Here is a 17,115-nt window from a genome sequence, read left to right as displayed (position 1 = left end):
ACAACACTTTTACAATATGTAGATGATTTGTTATTGGCAGCCAAAAATGAACAACAGTTGGAAAAGAAATCAGTTGAGTTACTGAATCATCTGGCTAAAAAGGGATAACAGCAGGGGTGAAATGCTACTGGTTCGCTCCAGTTCAGGTGAACTGGTAGTGATAAAAACTACCGATTCACCTGGGCGAACAGGTAGTAAAAAACAGCTACTGGTTCAGGAGAACGGGTAGTTAGCTACCGGTTTGGTTGAACTGGCAGTTTAAAAAGCTACTGGTTCCTCTGAATCTGTGTTTCCGACAATCAGCTGTGCAGCAGGGTTTAGCTTTGCTAGAAAGCAGGAAATCCTGCTTTCTAGCAAAGTTAAATCACGCGCCACAGCTAATACCCCCCTCACTGTTTTACTTACCTTCCCAAGCCTTTTGGTGTGTACTGTACATACATGTGTGCACACAGCATGCAGGCACGCTGTACATGTTTGGTGCACAGTGCACAAGCACGGCCAGCAAATCGGTAGCAAATCAGTTCGGATTTCACACTGATACACCATGATACACAGAAAATCCTATGGACTAAGCAAATTGTAAACTATTTAGGTTATGTGTTAGACAAAGGAACTCAACGCTTACATGAAAGTAGACTCCAAGAACTGATGGCCCTGCCAATGCCAACCAAAGTGAAACAATTTAGGTCCTTCTTGGGTATTACAGGATATGCCGGACTTTGGATCTCCCGCTATTCTGTAATAACCAAACCATTGTACCAAGTGACCCAAAAGGATATGGCTTGGGAGTGGACAGGGGAACACAGACAAGCCTAGAAGACCTTAAGGGAAAGTTTAGTGAGAGCAGCCTGTTTGACTCTACTAGATCAGTCCTAGGGGTTTGACTTGTATCTCACAGAACAAAAAGGCTGTGCTGTGGGAGTCTTGCTACAAAAAGTAGGTCCAGAATGGATCCCAGTGGCCTACTTGTCAAAAGGCCTGGATAGTAGTTTTTTTTTTTAAATCAAGTTTTATTGATTTTTTTTCTTCCCCTCCACATTCAGCCGCATATTTTATGAACAGAGTATTGATCATATCTGTTATGTCTGCGCAGGCATGAGCAGAGACTTTTCTTCTGCCACGCAGGTGTGGGACATATTTTAATGTTATTAGTTAAAGGCTGATAATTTTCCTTTAAAAGGGGCTATCAGCCGGAAATTGCACGTTTGTTTTATTGAGTCATTATCTGCAATAAACAGTGCTGTTGGAAGTTTGGCTTCTCATCTGTATTCGTACTTCCACACATTCCATTGGCGACGAAGGAGGAATGGCTGGGCCCTGAGCCAACGTAGAGATAAAAGAGGCACATGTCAGTGGAGACTGTTTGTTTTGGAAAGAGAATGGCTAACTCACCACAGTTTGTTCCATTTGATCCTGAAACACAGATGTGGGATTCTTTTTGACCATATATTGGAAGCTAATGACTATACAAATATCACAGACAATCGTAAACGAGCATTTTTTTGAGCATTTGTGGAAAAGAAGTGTTTGAGACAGCGAGGGCCCTCATTGCACCCCAACCCCTGCAGACAGTTCCTTGGGACATATTATTAAGCAAATTGAGGGAACATTATGCTCCTCGACCATCTTGTATTGCTAGAAGACATGCTTTTTACCATAGGGACCAGGCGGAGGGTGAGTCTGTCAGTTGTTATATGGCAGCCCTCAGGAAAGCAGCTATCTATTGTGAATTTAGCAACTGAGATGAAGCCCTTCAAGACAGATTGATCTGTGGGATTCAGGATGTTTGGTTACAGAGGCAATTATTGGCAAAACCAACATTAACGCTACAGACAGCAGTAGAGGAGGCGCAAGCCGCTGAATCATCGAATAGATCAACAGAACAGATACAGAAGTCGGGCAGCCCCCTGGCGGCTAGAAGGAGGGAAACCATCCATTGGGGGGAGGTGGAATTACGGGAGGACACTGAAGATAAGGGAAATAATCATGATGATGTCCATCAGTTGAGAGCGGCTAGCAAGGAGCATAGATGGACAGAGGATTGAAATTGTTCTCCTTGTGTATAGGGTGCATCAGAAACCATCCAAGAGCTATGTGTCATCATAAAAACACCATTTGTAGATGGTGTGAAAGAAGGGTCACTTAGCACAACTTTGCCATGCCACGCTGCTTGCCCCCCCAACTGGACAGACTTCAATTCGAAATGGGAGGGGGAAGCATGGCCCACTGAGGTTAAGAACCCCAGAGGACGAGTGTTACTATTAATACGGACACTTGTCGTTCAGGGAAGATGAGCAATCAAACCGGGATTCCGGGAAGTAGTAAAATTTACATTACTGTCCTTATTGCGGAATCTTCCTGCTGGATGGAAGTGAATACAGGATTGGCAACAACAATTGTATCCTGGCAGACTCTACAGAAATTGGTGCCACACAGAGCCAAGAGGAAGCTTATGCATAGTCGTATTCGTTTGAGAGATTATCAAGGAAATAACATCCCCATTAAAGGTAGCGGAATGTTCCATGTAGAATATAAAGACTTCTCCAGGCCACTTAAATTGGTTGTTGTTGAAGGTGCACTGCCTAACCTCCTGTGACTGGATTGGTTTGCAGCATTGGGGTTAGAGATTACCGGGGTTCATAAAATCCAGAAAGAAACCATCAGAGAGTTGAGTAAAGATTTTGCCGATGTGTTTGACAGAAAGTTGAGAGAATATAGGGGTACCCCGATATCCTTCAGTTTGGACCCCAAGGTGGCACCAATAAGAATGAAACCGAGGAGGGTGCCATTTGCACTAAAGCCCAAAGTTGACGAACAACTAGATAAATTGATTCAGCAAGGCATCCTGGAACCAGTGGACCATGCAAACTGGGAGACCCCTATTGTGACACCAGTGAAGCCAGACGGGTTGGTCCGAATTTGTGCGGATTATAAATGTACGTTGAATAGGGCTCTTCAACATAATGCTTATCCATTATCAGTGGTGCAGCACTTGTTACATTCTTTTGTGGGGGTAAGATCTTCGCAAAGTTAGATCTTGCCCAAGCGTATCAGCAGCTCCCTGTTGATGACACCACTACCAAAGCCCAAACAATCATAACGCATCGGGGGGCGTTCCATTGTCGCCACCTACAGTTTGGGATGAGCGTAGCCCCAGGGTTGTTTCAAAGCCTGATGGAACATTTGTTATATGGCATCCCTGGGGTTGTGCCGTATTTTGATGACGTGCTCATCTCCGCTACCAATAAAACGGAATTATTCGAACGACTACGACTAGTGCTACAGAGATTTCAAGAGGCTGGACTAAAGGTAAAAGGAAGAAAAGTGTAAAGTAGCAGTAAATCAAGTTGAGTTCCTTGGATACCTGGTTGATGCATCCAGATTGCACCCCACCAAGGAGAAAGTACAAGCAATACAGGCTGCACCAACACCAAGCAATAAGATGGAACTCAATTTCTATAGTGTGTGCATTTATGGGGGTAAAAAGATTAATTTCTTTGGATAGCGTCTTAGTTCAGTTTAATGAACATCTGCCATTAGTCCTGATGTGTGATGCATCCCCATTTGGAGTTGGGGGAGTTTTGAGTCATCGCCTTCCAGACAATCGTGAGGCTCCAATAGCATTCTTTTCCAGGACATTATCATCTGCTGAGAGACTCTACAGCCAATGTGATAAAGAGGCATTGGCTGCAGTGGCTGGAATTAAGAGATTTCACGAGTATGTTTATGGAAGGAGATTTGATTTAGCGACAGATCATAAGCCACTTTTGGGACTAATCGCGGGGGACCAGCAAACACCACAGGTCCTGTCCCCAAGAATGATGCGTTGGACAGAGTTCTTAGCAGCATATAGTTATCAACTTATACATCGACCCGGCATAGAACTGGGCCATGCTGATGGCCTAAGACGATGTCAGTTACCTAATCTAGTGGAGGATCCAGCTCCAGCAGCATCATTACTGCTGATTGAGACCATGCCATCCGTTCTTGTTACGGCCGCAGAAGTGGCACCCCAGTCGAGAAAAGTTCAAACGATCATGCAAGTGTTAAACTGGGTGTGGAGGGGATGGCCTAAAGAGACAGGGAGTGTAGAGTTTAAGCCATTCCGGGCAAGGCAATACAAACTTTCAGTGCAGAAGGGTTGCCTATTGTGAGGGAATCAGGTAGTGATACCCTCAAGGCTAAGAAAATCTTTATTAGAGACTCTACACGAAGGCCACCCCGGAATTGTAAGGATGAAGGCGTTGGCCTGTAGTTATCTGTGGTGGCCAAATATAGATAGAGATATTGCGGAGTGGCTGGCATTGTTTTAAGTATGCCAAGAATCAAGACCAGCACCTCCTGCAGCACCACCATGGGACTGGGAAACACCAAAAGGCCCCTGGTCTAGAATACATCTCAATTTTGCAGAGCCGATAAAGGGGTTGTCCTTCTTAATTGTTGTGGATGCCTATTCTAAATGGCTGGAGGTGGCCATAATGAGGTCAACCATGATGGGCACTGTTCTGAGAGTATTAAACAAAATGTTTGCGACACATGGGTTGCTGGACGTGTTGGTATCGGACAATGGGCCGCAATTTACAGCAACTTCATTTGAGGTATTCCTAGTAAACCGAGGAATATGTCACACCCTGGTCGCGCCATTTCACCCCGCGAGTAACGGGCAGGTGGAGCTAATGGTGCAAATGACGAAAGAGACCTTGACTCAAATAGGTCCAGGGGACTATCAGGAGAAACTTGATAAGTATTTGTTCAACCAACATGTCACTCCCTGTGTAGCCACCGGAAAGAGCCCAGCCAAATTACTTATGGATCACCAGCTGAGAACAAATTTAGATAGAATGCACCCCGATTATTCAACAGAAACCCTCACAGATTGGGAAAGTACGGTCAAAACCTTTGAGCAAGGTGATCAAGTATACGCACGGAATTTTACTGGCCAACCAATATGGGTGCTGGCACAGATAACAGATGTTACGGGTCCCCATTCGTACCAGGTGGAGCTAGAGGATGGGCACCTATGGCTCCGACATATCAATCAGCTTTGGAGGGGGACAGCCATTAGGGAGCTGGAAGAAATAAACCAGGGTGGGAATCCAGAAGAGCGAGAGGAACAACAATGCAGTGAAAGGGTATCTGAAGGGCTGAGGCCAGTGCAGAATGAAACATCTGTTATTGAGAGTCCATTGCCATGGAGCTCGTCTCGTTTTTCTCCATCTCCAACTGAGGGATATGTTCGGGGGGGGCAGAGAGTATTTGTAAGCCATCTGATGTAGTTGAAAAATCGTCGAGAATGCAGTCGATGTGTGAGGGCTCGACAGAAATACAGGAGAGCCGCCAGTCGACACAAAGCCACCATAGACCAATGTATCTGGATGATTATGTTTGTGGTATACAAAGTTTCCCTGAGGAAAGGGGAAGGGGTGTTATGTCCGCACAGCATGATGAGAGACTTTTCTTCTGCCATGCAGATGTGGGACATATTTTAATGTTATTGGTTAAACACTGATAGTTTTCCTTTAAAAGGGGCTATCAGCCGGAAATTGCATGTTTGTTTTACTGAGTCATTATCTGCAATAAACAGTTCTGTTGGAAGTTTGGCTTCTCATCTGTATTCCTACACACATTCCAATATCATATCTTATACAACTTATCATATGCAAATACATTTTACTTAGTTACAATTTCTGCCAAGATAATCTTTTTCCATATTTTTAATCATCTTAATATTTCTATGTTTATTTATATAAACAACATCTTTATTCACCCTCAAATTCTAATTTCTCTATTTTTACTCATATTTATTCTTTTTTACTTTTTAATAATTCATTCTTTATCCTAATACATTTACACATGTTCGAGGTTGCCTTTCTTCCATTTCATCTTTTTTATTGTACAGCAATCTTTCTTCTCATTCTCTTCTGTCTCCCTCCCTTCTTCTATCCTACTTTCTTCTTTCCTCCTCTCCTCCTCTTTCCCTACTTCCCCTTCCTTTCTCCCCCTCCTCCTCTCTTTCTCCCTATCTAACCTTCTCTCATACTCTTATTTCCCCTCCCTTCCTTCCTCCCCTCTTCCCTCTCTTCCATTCCTCTCTCTCCCTTCCTTCCATCCCTCTACTCCTTCTTTCGTCTCTCTCTATTGCTGTATTCATTTTTAATTTACTATTTTCCACTTTGGTGTCCAGGCAACCCTGACTTTTCCTTCATTTATTAAATATATTTCTCAGAATTCCCCTCCTCTTTTTAATTATTAACAATATATTTCAATTTATTCCATTTTTATCTTAAAGCCTTTGCTGAGTTGGCCTTCCAATCCTTAATCTGTTTTTCCTTTAACAATATCTTTCTTCTTTTTTACTTCTTACTTATATTTCATTTCATTCATACTTACGTCATTTACTAACATTTCAATTTTATTCATTTACATTTCAGTTTTTCATCTTAATTTCAATTAATTCCTTTGTTCATCTCCATCTTTAACACACTCTTCTTTACCATCCACTATTATTTCTCTCCAATCTATACTTCTTCAGATAACAAAACATATAACCCATTCTGTCTTTCATATTACATCTACTGTTCTATTTTACCTTAAACAGCATCTTTCTTCTTTTTTGCTCCTTGCCCAGATTTCATTTCATCCTTACTTATATCCCTTTTACAATAATCTATATTTTTCTTCTACATTACTTTTTACATACAGTTTCTACTACTAATATTCTTCTCTTAAACCAACATACTGATATTTTAATTTCCTTTCTACTATCCCCTTTTTAACCATTTTCTTTTAATCTCTCCATTCCATTTATTGATAATTTCCTCCCTTTCTCCCATTCTCTTATCTTCTTCTTTTTCTTATATCTCCCTTTCTGCCTCCTTTCTCTAATTTTTACTCTTTTAATTTTCCCTCTCAATATTTCCCCATTTCCTTCTCTTCTCTTCTTTTTTGAGAGATATTCCCCCTTATCCATTTTCATACTTTCACTGTCAATCCCAGTGTAATTATCTGTATCTTTATTTTCAATCTTGTCTTCTTGCTTCTCTTGCTTCCCATTCATATTTTCTCTTTCATTTTTTTTTACATTCTAACCAGTCCTCCACTATTTTATTTCCCTTAAACGCTTCTCTATCTTTTGAAATATCTCCCTTAGTTTCTCATATTCATCCTCCCAATTCTCCATGTTATCAATTTAAAGGGCAAGAGTTTTTAAATTTATTATTTTCATTTACATATATTTCAAATTCAAGTACATATAGTGTCTCTTTCTTCTTTTTTCTTTCCAAATAGTATCTAATTCAAATATAGTCTTTGTTCCTCCCTCTTCTTTTGAAGTCATGCTGCAGCTGTTTAAACAAACACCCCCCCCCCAAATCTTCTCACGGTCTAAATAAAGTTAGTGTAATACTTTCTTTTCACCAGTAGATGGCTCTCTCCAATTCACAAATCCCCCAACAACAAAGTAAATTGTAAATCCACAAAAATTATTACTTCCTCTTCTCTTCTCCGAATTAAGTCCTTTTGTTGTTTAAAGAATACTTCTCTGTTTTCTTTTTCTTATCTTATTTTTAATTTCTTCCAAATCCAATTTTAAATCCAGGTGGAAGGTTCCTTTAGGGCTTTAGTTTTAAAGTTCCCTCCCCCCCACTTGAGTTCCCGAGTGCTAATTAGCTGCTAATTATGCATTGGGACTTCTTTCAAGCTTTACAATTTTTTTTCTTCTTACCTGTGAGTTGGCCAATCACTCACCCAGTAAGGCCTGGATAATGTTGTTAAAGGATGGCCTGCATGCTTAAAAGCAGTCGCAGCTACAGCTGTCCTGATTGCACAATCGCAGAAAATTATTCTTGGAGCCCCTCTCCATGTTTTTACACCCCATGTGGTTCAGACTCTGTTAGAACAAAAGCTTTCCACTTGGGCAATATCCAATAGGATTTCCCAATATGTGAGTAATATAGTAGAGCAAGAACATGTTCAATTATCCAGATGTCAGCTTTTAAAACCTGCTACCCTTTTGCCATGGCCCGAAGAATATATAACCCATGATTGCTTAGATGTGTTACTGGGTCCAGTTTTGTGGACCATTAGAAGAAGATTTGGGAGCAGTAGGAGAGACAAAGCAGAAAGATGAAGAGAAAGACAAAGATGAAAAAGCAAAAGAAGAAAGAGCATTAAGAGAAGGGGCAAGATCCAAGGATCCAATGGAACAAAGAGAGACAAGGACGATGACGTTAAAAACTAGTAACAAGTAAAACATGGAAGAAGAAATTAAAGCAATATCATTAAATGTAAATGGACTGAATGCGGCGATAAAAAGAAATAGAACTTTAACCAAATTAAATAATTTGAAGATGGACATTATATGTCTACAAGAAGTACATATTAGAAAACAACATTTAAAATTACTACAATATCCAAAGTTAGGAGTTTTATTTACATCATTGAAACAATAAAGTAAAAGAGGAGTGGTGTTGTATATTAAAGAAAAATTAGAACCTAAATTACTTTTTGAAGATGAAGAAGGCAGGATTCTGATGGTGGAAATAAAAATGAATTTTAAACACTGATAGCAGTATATGCACCAAATAAAAAGCAAGAATTTTATCGGAGATTACACAGGAAAATTTTAGAACTGGACTATGAATATGTATGTATAATGGGTGATTTCAATGCTGTAATAGATGTAGATCTGGACTATAAAACAGTGAAGACAAATAAAAAATCCAAAAGAACACTACCGAAATCCTTTTTTATAATGATAGAAGAATTGAGCTTTCAAGATATTTGGAGACAAGAATATTTGAAAGAGAACCAATATACTTTTTATTCCAATAGACATTTATCATGGTCAATGATAGATATGATATCAATGTCAACAGAACTTATAGACAATGTACGAGAACTAAATATTGGTTCAAATACATGGGGGGACCATAGCCAATGACAATAATATGGAAAGGACACTAATATTGAACCCAACAATATTAAATGAAAAGGACTTTCAGCAGTTTATGGAAAAAGAACTAGAATTTTTCTTTAAAATAAATAAAAAAGAGGACACATCATTTCAGAATATATGGGATATGATGAAAGCTATATTAGAGGTCTGGCAATAATATATTTTGGAAAAAAGAATAAAAAGAAAAGGCAAAAACAGATAAGATTGGAAGAGGATTATAAGTATTTAGAGAAAGAATTCCAAAAAAATATTCAAAATAAAAAAATCAAGAAATTGATGGAGACTTCTGGCAGTGACGTCTTTGAGAAGTGGGAGAGGGAATGAAGCGTCATCCCTGAAATCCCAAATATTCTCTGTTAGGAGCTCTTTATGAGCAGTTCTGATCCTGGAGAGATCAGAAAACAAAAGAGGAAGGTCTGAAGACCTCGGACGAACAGCAATTGACTGGGAGGACAAAGACAAACCTCTTAAATCCAGCAGAGAAAGAGTCGGCCTTCAGGGGAGACCAAGAGTGATGGCGGCCGCATAGTGGGGAAGTGGAAAGTGAAAACAGTTTTGGATGGTGGCCGAGAAGAATCCAGAAGAAGGAGAGATGAAATTTTGCTGATCGGAGGCATGAGAGGAGAAAGACGCAGCGGAGAAGGAAAGGCGGTGACTAAAAGGAAATAGAGCGCAGAATGGAGAAACGAATTGGAGAAGAGGTTAATGTGAAAGAAGGAAGATCCCATAAAGTGGATTTAAATAGACTGAGAGGATAACTGAAACAGAGATAAGAACTTGAAAATAAAAAGAAATGGAGAGGGTGTGAGAGGAAAAGAAGAGAGGGAAAACAGCGAAGAAAGTACATTGGAATATATCCTAAGGGACTTACAATCTTGGAAAAAACATTTAAGGATTAATGACTGATTAGTGACTGACAATACAAATATAAACTGTGGAACTATAATAATGGAAATAAAATACAAAGATACATAAAGAAGAAGAAAAAAATAAGGAAGAGAAGATAATAGAATAGAAGGAATTGGGGATAGGACTGAAGGATTGAAGGAGACTGATGCAACAGTGAGGCAATATTACTACAGACATTTGCAACCAGAGGTTAAGTAATAAAAGGAAAAAACTGAAAATAAAATAAAATAAATATAGACTGTGAAAGTAAGAAAAAGCAATCAATAGAGCTTTTTACTGTTATTGAAAAGAGGGGGAAATGTAAAAGATGGTAAATGATTAATGAAGTAATGAAAATTAAATTGATTTGTTTGAATGAACTAAAGTGATTTATAAACTTGTATAAGATAAATAGAAAATAATCAAAAGATAATTGATTAAATTGTTTAAGTTTAAGTGAGACAATGGCGGACAGAATAAGCAAAATCCTCCACAAACATAACATCAAGACAGCATTCTGCACAAACCGAAAAATATCCACCATCCTAAGGAACCCCAAAGACAAAATTGAGTTAGAAAATCAAGGAGTATATGAAATCCCATGCACCGCCTGCCCCACCACATACATCGGACAAACCAACAGACGAATAAGTGCACGCATAGAAGAACACAAGAACTCAGTCAGAAAAGAGGAACCAACTTCTTCCCTGGTCCAACACCTTAAAGCCACAGGACATGATATTGACTTTAAAAAGACCAGAACTATCGCCAAAACTGAACACTTTAACAACAGAATAATCAGAGAAGCCATCGAGATAGAAAAATGCCCACACAGCATGAACAAACGAGACGATACCTCCCGCCTACCAGCCATTTGGAAACCTGCCCTTATTGACAAACGAGTCCCTAACACGACGAATGACACCAGACCCACACTCACGAGTGCCACACCTGATGTCACCACCACACATCCACGCAGAAAGCAGACTCAAACCCACACTGATAATGAGCCACGACCAAGGACCAGAAGCCAGACCGCAGCTGCATCATTAGCCACTTTAAACCCCTCCAATCCATATATGAAGCAGACTGACACCCACCATGAAGAGCTCGCACGGCCACAAACACGAAGCCAAACAACAACAACGCAGCTCACCAGCTCAAATCCCCTGCAACTCAGACTAAGCTGAGCACAACCAAGCCCCCACCCAAACAGAACACAACCCCAGCCAATCAGAGCACAGCCAAGCCCCTAACCAATCAGAACACACCTCCACCCAATCAGAACACAGCCAAGTTCCCACCCAATCAGCTCACACCTCCACTAGCAGTTAAAAGGAAGAGACAGCTGCGATCTCACATTGCTCCTGGAAGCACGAAGCCGAGAACACCAGCCTGAAGATGACGAATGAGACTTCGTCGAAACGTTGCCAAGACACTTCCAATTTTACGTGGGAGAAGACCCGAATAACCAAAGACCTACATACAAACACCCGCGAAAACCTGAGAAAACAAATATATATATATATATATATATATATATATATATATATATATATATATATATATATATAGAATATAGAATATTAATAATTATATTGTATAATGTATAAGTATATAGTAACGAAAAAAACCACAAATTACTGTTATAAGTGATAAAGGTACTAAGAGAGACTGTCTTGGAAGAGTGTGGATATAGTAAATAAGAATCACAGAAATACATGTATAAACATAATTAGAGATTATTGGTTATATGATATTGTGGAAAAATTTTATCTGAAGCTTAAAAATGTCAAACACAGCAACTGTAGTTAAAACAGAGAGAAAAAACAGCTACAATCCCCCTACCAATTGACAGGACTTCCCTGTCAAATCAAAGAACAACAGAAAACATGTTGGGGAAAGAAAAAGAGAAAACGGATTTGACAGAAAACAATATGCGGAGAATGTTGCAGATAATACAGGAAACATTAATGAAAACACAAGAGAAAATTGCTGATAATCATGAAGAGGCAAAAGTACATCATAAAGAAATTAAGAATGAAATAGGAGAGGTAAAAGAAGATATTAAAAATATGAATGATAAAATAGAGACCATACAACAAGCAATGTTGGAGAACGACCAAAGAATTAAAAAAATTGAAACAAAAATGGACCAAATAGATGTCAAAATAGAAACGGTGGAACAGAAGTCATTACAACTAAATAAGGAGCTGTCAGACTCAATTGCATTCTTAGACATGGAAAAAGCTTCATATTTCTTATGGTTTCAAAACATCGCGGAAGAGAAAGAGGAGGATTTGGGTGAAAAAATGGCAGAAATTTTGGCAGAATTAACCCAAAGAAACAAGACGGAAATAAGGGGACAGATAGAGGAAATTTACCGTGTGCACACCAACTATATATGAAGACACAGGCTGGCAAGGGAAGTACACATAAATTTACAAAAAAAGCAGTGAGAGATGAAATTTATAAGAAATCAAGGGAAGAAACATTAACATACAAAGGTAAAAAAATTATAATTTTGAAGCAGATACCACGAAGAATTCGGAATCAACGATAACTCTTCTTTCTGCGCATACTCAAAGATGGCAGTGTCGGGTTAGCTCCCGGTCCGACGATGGGGGCTGTTTGTCCTTTTTGGGGGGTGTAGGGTCATTAAATCCATCTGCGACCCCGAGCCCCAGTGAGCCCCAGCGAGGAGAACCCCTGCCCAACCTGGGGAGGACTTTTACTCCCCCTGTGACATTTTTATCAAAGATGAGGGGCTGGAGGGAGATGGCGGCTCCGGCAGTAGCGTGAGTAGCCATGGGGAAATGCCCCCCTCCTCCCCCCCCCACACTCAAAGCAACAGAGCCAAGACGGTGCTGGTTGTTCCCTCCCATAGACGCAGCTGTCTTAGGGTGCTGGGGTGGGGGGGCGGCACTGGCGCCGTTGATGGCGTCTGTCGCAGAATACCGCAATGGTAGTTGTTTGCTGAGGGTGAAGAGAAGAAGCCGAGGTGAGGAGGCCTGGACTTATAAATCGACAGAGGAGGAGATGATACCCTCCTCTGGGGATATTGTTTCCCCCTCCCTCTCCCCGCCTTCCCCTCTCCCCACTTTCCCCTCCCCCCCTTCCTTATGGGGGGAGGGGTTTACAAACCAGTGGGAGAGACTGAGCACCATTATGAGGGAGCTGAGGGACTTTCTATACCCCAACAGAGAAGACTTAACATCATGCCCGATAACCACTGTAACGGGACCAGCCATCATGAGAAGATGGTTGGTCATCAGCCTCTGTTGGAGAAAAAAGAACATTGGACTTTCTCCCTGTCATGAGAGGACAGTAGAGTCCAGCCCTACAAATGGATATTTTGTGACCTTTTATGCTCAGTTATCCCTTTGGACTATGATGGACTCCCAGACTGGCCTTCCTTTCCCATCCTTGGTTCAGTTGATGCTCACAAAAGCCAACCTTCTTGCACTGTGAGACTCCCCCCCTCTTGCAGGCCTGGCCCTCCACGTTATCGAGGGCCTATCTTGATGATGGGTTTTGGAACCCCGAGAGATGGCATGCAGCGAAGAGGGGGTTGAGGGGTTTTTTATCGGGATTTTTAAGGAAAATTTTAAGGGGATCCGGGAAGAGGGGAGGGGGTTGTAGAGATGGACCTGGGGGGGTTCATATAGCCACCAAACTGGATGATGGGTCGCTTGGGTGCAGCAGAGGGATCGCAGAAAAAAATTTGACTGGGGAACAGTCTACAAGCGATAGCGCACTCCGCCCCCCAATGATCAATGGGCCCTGGGTTGCACAGAGCCTCAGGCCCTGGGTCCGCAGCTGATGTTATGTAATGCTAGGTCGGTTGTTAGCAAAGCCCCCCTCATTTGTGATCTTATTTTGGAGGGGGGTGCAGACCTGGCAGGTATTATGGAGACCTGGTTGGGCCATGAGGGGGGGGTTCCCCTCATTGAAATGTGCCCACCAGGTTTCCATGCATTTCACCACCCAAGGGCTCAGGGGAGGGGTGGGGGAGTAGTGGCAATTATTAGGGAAAGTCTTAGTCCGAGGGAGACCACTGTTCCTCAGATAGCCGGATGTGAGTCCCTCCTCATGAAGTGGGGCCATGGAAGGCAGATGGGTTTGCTGACTACGTACCTGGCTCCCTGCCACATGGCGGCGACCCTGCCAAGCTGCTCAACGTTATTGCCGGGGTGGCGGTTGATACCCCCAGACTTATTGTCATGGGGGATTTCAACCTGCCATCTGCAGGTGAGGCATCAGAGGTGGCTCGGGAGTTCATGGTTTCCATGGCGGCCATGGACCTGACCCAATTAGTTCAGGGCCCCACTCACAAAAGGGGACACACTCTGGACTTGATTTTTGTCTCTGGTCAGTGGTTGAATGATCTTCGTAGAGGGGATTTAGACATTAAACCCTTGTCATGGACAGATCATTCTCCCCTTCGCTTGGACTTTCCTGCCGCTTCCCCCCACCACAGGGAGATGGAGCCAATCAAATGGTTCCGTCCCAGGTGCCTGATGAATCCCGAAAGGTGACGGAGCTTGGGCCATTTCCTGAGACCCTGGCACACAACTCGACTGAAGACCAGGTGGCCGCCTGGGAGAGTGTGGCCACCGGGGCTTTGGACCGTGTTGTGCCTTTGCGGCTTCTGACCCGAAGCTGGCCTCAACTGGCTCCTTGGTTCTCCGAGGAGCTGAGAGAGATGAAGTGTTGGAAAAGACGCCTAGAGAGCATTTGGAGGACTAGTCAATCTGATTCCGACCGGACACTGGTGAGGTCTTATATCAAGACCTACCTAGTGGTGATAAAAGTGGCAAAATCTAACTATTTTTCCGCTCTTATCGCATCTGCAGAGAACCGCCCAGCTGTTCTGTTTAGGGTGATCCACTCCTTTCTTCAGGGGGGAGTGCGGGAAGATCCCTTGCAGGGTCGAGCTGAGGATTTTGTGCAATTCCTGCATGATAAAGTCACTTGGATTCGGGAAGGCTTGGACTCCGACTGGGTGAGTCTGGGGGAGGAGACGAGGTAGGTCTTGAAAACATTATCTGGGAGGAGTTTGATCCTGTGGCTCCCGAGGATGTGGACAGAGTTCTGGGTAAGATTAGTGCCGCCACATGTTTATTGGACCCGTGTCCCTCCTGGTTGGTATTGGCCTCCCGGGAGGTTACACAAGGCTGGCTCCAGGGGATTATAAGTGCTTCTCTGAGTGAGGGTGCCTTTCCTGCTGCCTTGAAAGAGGTGGTGGTGAGACCCCTCCTCAAGAAGCCTTCTCTGGACCCGGCTGAATTAGCCAACTACCATCTGGTCTCCAACCTTCGTTTTGTGGTGAAGGTTGTTGAGAGTGTGGTGGCATGACAACTGCTCAGGCATCTGGATGAAGCTATCTATCTAGACCCATACCAGTCGGGCTTCAGTCAGGGGTACAGCACAGAAACGGCATTGGTCGCATTGATGGATGATCTTTGGAGGGCTCGGGACAGAGGTTGTTCCCCTATCCTGGTCCTGTTAGATCTCTCAGCAGCTTTTGATACCATCGACCATGGTATCAAGCTGCAGCGGTTGAGGGGGTTAGGAATAGGGGGCACCGTTTTGCGGTGGTTCTCCTCTTCCTCTCCGACTGCTCGCAGTTCGTGTTGACAGGGGGGCAGAGGTCGACTTTGAGGCACCTCGCATGGGAAGTGCCGCAAGGGTCGGTCCTCTCGCCCCTTCTGTTCAACATTTATGTGAAGCCGCTGGGTGAGATCATCCATGGTTTTGGGGTGAGAGTCCACCTGTACACTGATGATACTCAACTGTACATCTCCACTCCAGACCACCCCAACAATGCCCTTGATGTGATGTCTTGCTGCCTGGAGGCCGTGCAGGTCTGGATGGGGAGAAATAGGCTCAGACTCAAACCCTCCAAGACTGAGTGGCTGTGGTTCCCGGCGTTGCAATATAGTCAGCTGGTGCCATCGCTGACTATTGGGGGTGAGTCTTTGTCCCCCACAGAGAGGGCTCGCAATCTGGGCATCCTCCTGGACACATGGCTGTCTTTAGAAGAACATATGACGGCCGGGGCCAGGGGTCTTTTTATCAGGTTCGCCTGATTCGCCAGTTGCAGCCCTTTCTGGATCGCAATGCCTTGCGCACAGTCACTCACACACTTGTCACCTCCCGACTGGACTACTGTAATGCTCTCTACATGGGGCTCCCCTTGAAAAGCACCCGGAGGCTCCAACTGGTCCAAAATGCGGCCGCGGGGGTGGTTATGGGCGCAACTCGTTGTGCCCACATGGCACCCCTCCTGCGCAAGCTGCACTGGCTCCCAGTGGTTTTCCGGGTACGATTCAAGGTGCTGGTTACCACCTTTAAAGCGCTCCATGGCATTGGACCTGGGTACCTTCGAGACCGTCTTCTGCCACCAGTAGTCTCCCACTAGCCAGTCTGCTCCCACAGAGAGGGTATTCTCAGAGTGCCATCGGCCAAATTATGTCGGCTGGCAACACCCAGGGGGAGGGCCTTCTCTGTGGGAGCCCCTGCTCTGTGGAATGTACTGCCCCCAGAAATGTGTAAGATCTCCGATCTCCATGTATTTTGATGTGCCCTCAAAACCTTATTGTTCCGCCAGGCCGGGCTATCAATGTAAAGATTTTAATTGGTTTTAAATGTGGGATTTTAAATTTGGGGGTTTTATAATTGAGCCAATTATTTAATAATTTTAATTATTTTTAAATTTTGTCTGTCTTTGTGCTTTTAATCAGGCTGTACACCGCCCTGAGTCCTTCAGGAGAAGGGCGGTATAGAAATAAAATAAAATAAAATAAAATAAAATAAAATAAAATAAAATAAAATAAAATAAATAAATAAATAAATAAATAAATAAATAAATAAATACCAATTTTTGACAACCCAACTGACCAAATATAAAGTGATGTTTAGATGGTTAATACCAGATCGCATACTTATTACATGGCAAGATAGAAAATACAGAGTGGACATGGTAGAGAAGGCACAAAAATTCTATAAACATTATCTTTCACAGAAAGAAGAACAAGAAAGCAAGGAAGAATCAGAGAGCAAAAGCCAGGAGGAAGATCAAATAGAAGAAATGGAAAGAGGAAGAGAAATAAGAAAAATACAGGAAAAAGAACGAGAAGAAAGAGAGGGTGTGAGAGGGAGAGTAAAAAGAGAGACAAGAAACACAAAAAAACAACTTCAGTAAGAAATGGTAGAGGCAATAAATCTCTTCTCTGTAAACATAAACGGTGTCAGGTATGCTTCCTTCA

This window comes from Pantherophis guttatus, chromosome 4 (genome assembly GCF_059756535.1).
Source record: "Pantherophis guttatus breed Tessera chromosome 4, ASM5975653v1, whole genome shotgun sequence".
Lineage (NCBI taxonomy): Eukaryota > Metazoa > Chordata > Lepidosauria > Squamata > Colubridae > Pantherophis > Pantherophis guttatus.
This window is presented reverse-complemented; position numbering follows the sequence as displayed.